Here is an 8,421-nt window from a genome sequence, read left to right on the forward strand (position 1 = left end):
GCAAGAAACAAGTACATTCGTAGCCAACTCAACAGCAGGAAGGGAAAGAAAGAAAGGCAGTTGCTGAGAGGCAAAGTTCATCACACTGGGACTTTGTAAAATTTATCTGCCACATTTGCCAATAAAGCCGTGTCACAATGTCAGTCACTATACAAAAACAAGCAACATGACTGCAGGATTACCATGTACTCCCTATGATTCCAGTTGGCAATAAAATGGTTCTCCACCTCTTTAAGGAGAAATAGCTCTACTTCGGGTACACAGCAGCAAAATAATTGGACAGCACATGCGTGTGATTTCTTAAAAAATAAATACAAAAATTAAAAATCGCTATATAACTTGCATAGCATGATCTATATTTTCTGCTTTATTGTTAGCATTTAGAACATTTGCATGAAATTAGGAAGCTAGCATTTCAAAGTTCACCTGATTCTGTTCATCATTCTGTGTCTGAGGTCATAATTGTTTCCATAACAACTAATTGTTATGTTAAATGTTAACCATACAATTGATGGTAGGAAATAATCAGAAGATAAAAAACACTTATTTCACAATTATTTTCCATGAAGTTATCTTTAAAGTAAAGAAGAAGAAGAGGTAGTAACAGTAGAGTTACAGAAGACATAATAAGGTAATTGTAAAATGTAATAATTTTGTATGAACCTGGAACTCTACACAAAATTGAAAACCTTCTAAAGCCATTTTTGGTTTGTCTTATTGAGGATGGTCTGTTTTCAAGGAATATATTTCAAATTAATTAGATCAGAGTATATGTTAACATAGATTCTGGTAATTCACTTCTTTATTGTAGAATCATGACTTGTAATGGCATTTCAGACATGTTTCATTACAGCAAAGCTTTGAAATGCTCAGTGAATAACTTCTATAATGAATTTTTGCCTTTTAAGATTTTTTAAAAAATTAGACATTGGTGAGACTGGGCTGATGATTTTAAGTACCATTCTCTGGAGCCCTTACCTATTTTTACCATTTATTTTTATTGTTAAATTTAACACTGTATTCATATTTTTTATTTTGGGTAGAATGTAATAATTCCATAACACAATAATGGTTATTCTTACATGATTTTCAGCACAGACAGCAGAAAAGAATTATGTAAAATCATGTAAAAGTTTGTTTTTATTACCTTGCCAATCAATAATGACAGGAAGGATTTGTAAATGATGAGACAAAGCTTTAGCTTTCTATTCATAAATCTAGAATTGATGATATTCCTGGATTTGTACCAACTTTAACCCATGTTAATCATGTCATCTGTTTAAACTTGCAATTGTTATGAAACTTTTGATACCATACTTTGCTCCTCAGTCAACCTGTGTAGATCTGGGGTAACTCTTTATTTTGATGTCCTGAGCAGAGCTTAATGACCTTCTTTGAGTTCTAAAAATAGAGATATTTTGCATTCAACCAGCACAATTAGACAAGTAATGCATTTCCACTAAATTCACTGTAATTAATTGCCAACAAATTCATAGCAATCTCTTCCAGACAGCTGCAATTTGTCTGTACTCTGAGCCTCCGTGGAGCATGGTCTTCAAAGTCTCTTGGATTGCTGTCCTGATTTAAGAAGCTGGATGCCTCCTTTTGATTATGTCTCATCTGTCTTTTCTTTCTAAACCCCCCTCTTGATATATGCTGCACTTTTTTTAGGAAGTAATACTACTTCTATCTTTCCAATTTTCCCTGTGTGGTGTTTCCCATTCTTTCTCAAACCAGTGTAAATTGTTTCATTCCAAGTCAGCAAAAAGATCCTTAGAAATATACTGCTAATTGGTAAATGAATAAGGTATAGATTTGCTTTTCACACAGAGACAAAAAGGTAGATTTGCTGCAATAGTCTGTTTATAAAATGTGTTTTCTATTCCCTCAAACTCACAGCAAAGTTTTAGATGAAAGAGACACATGCAAATAGTTCAAAGCCTTCTCTGTTTCATCTGTATTCCCACAAGAAAGATGGATGCAAAAATGTGGACTGCTAAAGCCTGACTAGAATCTTCTCATCAGCTTGGCTAAAACAATGATAAGCAGAGTCAGCCCAGATTTTGATGAATTGACTAGTCACTGCTCAGATGAGGGTTGTGGGAGAAACCAAAAAGGCTGAGTCAGGGCCACTCAAGGAATGAAGAGATAAGCCTGATGCTCTACATGGTTACTCAAAAGGATCAGGGTGGGGTGTATGTGACCCAGAACAAGGCAGTGTGAGAGATAACGAAATGGTTTGAGTTGTGTAAGAACTGCCCTTGACATCAGGGTGCTTATTTAGCAACAAGGCATGGCAGGAGAGGTAGGAGGGTGGTTTGCCCATAGACGGGTGGCAGGCCAATACTGGGACCAGGCCCGGGAGTTTGCCTCTGTCACAATGTGGAAATTAGTTTTCAAAGTATGGATTTTCCTTTCTTACCAGTGCCAGGAACTTCTAGATAGCTGTTGCTGACCTGCTGCTATGTGTGCTCTGCCCACCCTGGCTCTGTTGCCCTTAAAGCAACAGTAACCAGGAATTGTTTTGAAGTTCCTGGCATGGCAATATTGCCAGGGTGCAGACTCTGAGGAGTTGGCAGGCAATTCCAGCACCTCTCTTCGCTTGGCACCAAGGGTGGGTGTTCCTCTTGCCAGCTTAGGTACACTACTGGGTATTAGTCATAGACATGGCATAGAGTCAACATATTATATTAAGATTGCATGTAAAATGCAATGGGATAAAGTTGCAGTGGGCTTGAGTTTTAGACTAATAGTATGATCCAAACAACTTCTGGATCTCCACCAGCCACTGAGATTGCTTATGAGATTATTTAAAAAGGAGCTTAGATGGCAAAAATATCCTTCTGTTTTAGGGCAAAAGGCAAACTATAACTGGGAAGATTAGGAAAAAAACTCCCCCCAGGTTATTCTATCACAGTGCATCAGGATCTCTTTGAGCCTTTCTTTGACAAATTTAGAGAGACAACCGGCTAGACAGCTGCTTGATTTTGAACTTCTTTGACCATTTCTATATTCTTATATTATTCAGCATATCCCCTCTGTATAAATAAACATAAGGAATAGTGGCATTATAGCTATATGCTGTTATACCTTTAAAAATCTGAGCTCCACATCAACTTTCAAGATTGTACTTTCTTTGAGGATTCAGACCTTCAGCACAAAGGAATATCCATTCTGATTTGCTTTTTCTAGTCTTGTGTTCAGATGATTGTATGGGGGGGGAGGAGGTTCTCTTCCTGTTTCCTGACTGTATGAATCTAGAGATATTATAAAAATCAATTGATTAGAACATTTTGAATGGAATTTCATGTTGAAACAAAAATGCTTTTCAGAGACATGTCAAGTTTGATAAAAAGGATTTTTGAGAGACTGAGAGAGAGAAGCAAATCATTGTGTATGACTTCCAGGTTCAAATTGCTGCTCTATATCATTCAAAACCAAGTTTTTTATCCTAGGATCTTCCATACCCTAGGTTGATGTAGTCAGCACATATACATGTGATTCACAAACCTTTTGCTAATTCACAAACCTCAAGTTTCCTGTCAAAAATACGTAATCTGATGCTGGTTATGTTTTCACAAAAATATTTTGTTTTCTTTTTATTCAAAATCAAATTTCAAAACCTTAAAAGTTGCCACAAAGCAGAATTGCTGTCCTCCGGCTAAAAAGTTTGTAGAATGGCAGTCTAGTCCCACACTTTCCATAAAGTTCAGTAGCACAGATCCATTGTGTATTCTTGTTATCATAGAATCCAGGCATGAAAACAGTGACGCAAAAAATGCCAGCATGTGATGAGTTTTTAACAAATGCAGCATTGCATGGAGAGAAGCATGTAGCATCAGCCTTTTGCCTTGAGACATATAGATAAAACATGTAAATCTTTAACTTAAGGCTATAAGTGGCAAGAACTCACATTTATTAAACATGAAAAATCCAGCAATACATTAAGAAGATAAACAGGGGTGTGTGAAGCGGGCAGTATTCGATTTGGATTTGGCCCAATTTGGGGGACAGTGATTCAATTAACTGATTCACATCACTGTCCCAATTCGATTCAGCTGAATCTGAAGATTCAATTTTGATTTAGAGAATCAGTGATTCAGCCATAGACACAACTTTATATGTTTTTTTCTATGTACTTTGAGGTACCAGGTACAGGTCATGAACACTGAGATGGTGGGGCAGATGGAGCATTCCACGGAAGCTCAGGGGGGTCCCCTCAGTGGTGGACCTGGAAGTGGACTAGAAGTAAAAAGTCTAGTCCACCTCTGGGTCCGCTACTGAGCGTGAGGGGGACCTGCCGGTGCCTCCCCAGCTCGGTGATCAGCTGCAGGGGGGACCCTGGGTGTGCCCTCAGACCCAGGAGGCACAAATTACCAAGCCAAGGGATGGGGGGAAGGGGTCCCCCATGCACTCCACAGTGGACCTGGAAGTGGACTGGAAGTACTTCTGGTCCACTTGTAGGTCTGCTGCCAAGCACACAGGGGAGTCCCCCACACTCTCATGGCACGTTCCATCTACCACACCATTTCAGCATTCTTGAGCCATACCTGGTACCTTGAGGTATGTAGAAAAAACATAAAGCTGTGTCTATGGTCAAATCAGTGAATCTCTCCATATCAAAATGGAGGCTTCCAATTTGATTCAGAGAGATTATTGGGTATCCTGATTCGATCCAGATTTGGCTGCTAAATAGGGCTGAATCTCCTCTGAATTGAATCGGCAACCAAAGTTTCCCATGGCCCTAAAGATAAATATCCTCTCTGTTAGTTCTTGGCTTATTCCTGTTAACCTCTTAAAAATCTTAGTGTATAGTTATGAAACAATTTTGACACATGGGGAAATGTGGCCAGTTTTCCAAACATTTTTCTTTACTTGTGCACTTAAATTCATTTATAAACTTTTATTTTACTTCCCATAGAAATAGTCAGATTGATAGCCTTAGAGGCTGTTTATAGAACTGGTCTGGCCTGCATGACATATCATTAATGCTTGATTTTTCCATGCAGTCCTACCAATATGCCATAGTGCAGACATGCAAATCCCATCACAAATAGGGAGAAGACAGAGTATTTTTCAAGATAAATTAGTCCTTGCTTCTTCTTTTGAGGAAACCAGCATTATATGTGTCTGCCTTTTGCAAACTGGAACCACCAAATCATATCTAAATAGTCCGCTTATGTGATCAGACTTGGACTCATGGTCTTAAATGAAAAAGCTCCCTATCCTATTACCAGACCAACAGAAACTAAATCTCCTCTCCATTCACTTGTTCACAGCATGTACCTTTGTCATTCAATCAATAAGCAAATGCTTGCAAAAACAAAAAAAGAGCACCATCTCTTTAATGCTCCACAAGTTTTTTTCTAGGCTGTCTCATGTCCCATGCCATTTTATACAACTACTGTGAGTACATGAAACACAGGAGGTTCTGGGCTCACTCATCTCAATGTGCATTTGACATATGGCTGTAAGGATGAATCATTAAACCACTGATCAGTGTCTAAGTCTGAATGTCTAGATAAAGAGCAGATAAAATGGTTGGTGTCTATGGACAACTTCCAGTCCATGAACTGCACAATGGAAAAAAGTCATATCTAAAATAAGAAATCTCAGCCGCCTCTGCAGACTTTCTCTGCATCAATGTCTTATGAGCACCTGAAGCAAGCCCTGATATTAACTACTGTGAGATTTTATTATGGCAGGTAATTGGAAGGTTATAAGGCTGATAATTTAATGTTTGGTTTTTTTTTAAGAAAGTCACTTAAGCCAAAGAGGCTGTGTATGAACACAAACAAATGGCTAAGGCTGTCTGGTCATTTTGCCTTAACTGGCTTTAAAATAAAATAAAAAAATTATGTGCCAGGCTATCAAAACCTTGGGTCCCTATCAGGTCATTAGTTTTTAAGCAGACTTGTCCTTGGACATCAATGGCTTGATATGATAGGAGGGCTTGATCAATGCACTGCCCAGGCCAGGATGGCATTCTGTTCCTACAGCACCTCCACTTGATTGCAAGGTATTGTTTTGACCGGAAAATTTGTTCTGGTGCAAAATTCAACATCATGTCCCAGGCTGGCAATTCCTCTATAGTAGAATTCTATTACTTTTTCATAAATTAGAACACAAGTCATCTAGGTTCTGCTAGCATGGCTGGGATATACAGTGTACTGAGTTATTGAAGAGAGAATTCTAAAGCTTGGCACTTTCACAATAAAGACGGTGCTTAAAAAGGTCTGTGTTCATATGCTTATAAAAACTTTAGACCACATCATCATACATACTGGGCTGTGCCATTTGCTGTGGCACCAGTTTACTTGAAGTAAATTATTCATGAGTAAACAATGAGTAAATAAGAGGGCTGGAAGCACTCAAAAGCCAGCCCCTCCCACTGCTCCCTGGCCAGCCACTTCCCTGGCCTGGAGAAGCAGCTCACACAGCACAGAAGCAGCGTGTAGTAGCACCCTACTCACCACCTCTGCCTCCCTGTGCCATGGCTGCTCCTGCCTCTGCCCCTGGTAGTGATGACCAGTACCCTTCACTTCTGCTGATTCCCACACTGGTCCTGTTAGCCCACACCAACCACAGCCATCTCGCCCCTCCTGGCTTCCCCATAGGCAGTGACTGCCTTCCCAGGGCTGCTGCCATGCACTTACCACCTTGACCCTGTCTGCCTCACCCTTGGCCATGCACTTGCCACCCTGACCTTGTCACAGACATCAATGATGGGCTTCAGGATGACACTGCTGGGGCTGCTGTCAGCCTCCTGGTCTTCCATCCTCACCACGTCAGGGCCCGATGGGCCAGCTAGGACTGGTAGCAGCACATTGTCCAGCACACCTGAGATGATAAGTGGCTGGAGACATTCTGCATGATCAACAGTAAAGAACCTTTTTCCTCATGAAAACTGTTAGACCCCAACTCCATGCGGCACCCAACGACTAGGGATACAATGGTCCACTTACCCATGGATCCTGTTACTCATTAGTCAGACCAGAGTGGGGAGAAAACACCAGCACGCATTGCTTGCAACAGCTTTATTCAGAATGGAAACAGCTTTGGACAAGGTCCTCACACCATAAGAGATGGGGTCCTGCCCCGAGCAATAGGTTCATTCTACATTTATGCACTTTGGTTTATACTCGTTAACATTCCCTTCTCCTTCGTCCCACCGTCTGTTCCACCTTCAGAAGAGAAGGCTGAGGGGGGATTTTGTGACTGTCTATAAATTCACTAGGGGGGACCAGAAGGGTTTGGGGGAGACCTTGTTTCCCCTAGCGCCCCCCTGGATAACAAGGAATAATGGCCACAAGTTGTTGGAGAGTAGGCTTAGATTAGACATCCATAGGAACTACTTCACAGTTAGGGAGGCTACGATCTGGAACCAACTTCCAAGGGAAGTGGTGCTGGCTCCTACCCTGGGGGTGTTTAAGAAGCGGCTTGATGCCTACCTGGCTGGGGTCACTTGAGCCCAGTTTCCCTCCTGCCCAGGCAGGGGGTCAGACTTGAAGATCTACAAGGTCCCTTCTTACCCTACTTCTATGATTCTATGATTCACCCATTTCTCCTCCCATCTCAAGCTCCACCTCTGTTTACTGTTTGCATCATTAGCATGGAATTGCCTATGCATTTTACTAATTTAAATGTATTTTTGCTATGAGTGCATATCTAAGACCTTGATGCCTACTGTTCAGTCAATGGGCAGACTTTGACCAAAATCTGGAAACTTCTGGAGGCTTCTTCACTAAACACCATTCCCTTTTTTGCATATGCTCATCTCGGATTCTGTTACCAATTATGTGTTGTTTTTCACATCCCAGTCTGTTTTTCTGTCTCATGTTGTACCATCTTCCACATTCCTAAAACAACACCTAATTCACAGCACACAGATTTACTTGCTGCTTTTCCCTCAGAAAAAGGTTGACAGTTAAAATGGTTACTTTGCATAAGCAAACAGCTGGCTTAGATATCATTCTGCCTTGTGGTCAGCTGCTTTGCTAGGTCACAGGTCATGCCTTTGTATTCAGCTGCAAATCCAGTGTTCCCTAATAATCCAAATTATTGTTACCCTAACAAAAACTATGTGCAATATCTTTTGTGTGCCGACCAAGGGTGGAGGGCCCTGGGGTGGGGGCACCGAGAGGGCAAAGGTCAGGGGCAAAAAGCCAGAATCCCAGCCTCTGGCTGTTCCCCATGGGTGCTCACACTGCAGTGAGTGTGGCAGGCAGGGGCTTGCCCAGAGGTGACGGTGGCCAATTTTCCCCTGGTGCAGGTGGCTCTACCTCTGGCAGGTCCAGCAGGGCTCACATGCAGTCCTGATCCCACTGCAGGCAGTTCTGGCTCTGCGCCCACATAGATTCATAGATGCTAGGGTCGGAAGGGACCTCAATAGATCATCGAGTCCAACCCCCTGCATAGGCA

The 8,421-nt window shown here is 41.4% G+C and overlaps 1 long non-coding RNA gene across 3 annotated transcripts in view; it reads right to left on the reverse strand.

Moving 5' to 3' along the window:
* LOC102376700 overlaps window positions 1–8,421 on the reverse strand; it is a 54,530-nt gene that overhangs the window by 37,267 nt on the left and 8,842 nt on the right. For 2 of the 3 annotated variants that reach the window (XR_003094468.1, XR_003094467.1), the window contains exon 3: window positions 3,091–3,257. The exons of the other annotated variant lie outside the window; for it this stretch is intronic. This is a non-coding gene — a long non-coding RNA (uncharacterized LOC102376700). The remainder of the gene's footprint in view (window positions 1–3,090; window positions 3,258–8,421) is intronic. 3 annotated transcript variants of the gene reach the window in all.

This window comes from Alligator sinensis, unplaced genomic scaffold, assembly GCF_000455745.1.
Source record: "Alligator sinensis unplaced genomic scaffold, ASM45574v1 scaffold865_1, whole genome shotgun sequence".
Taxonomy (NCBI): domain Eukaryota; kingdom Metazoa; phylum Chordata; order Crocodylia; family Alligatoridae; genus Alligator; species Alligator sinensis.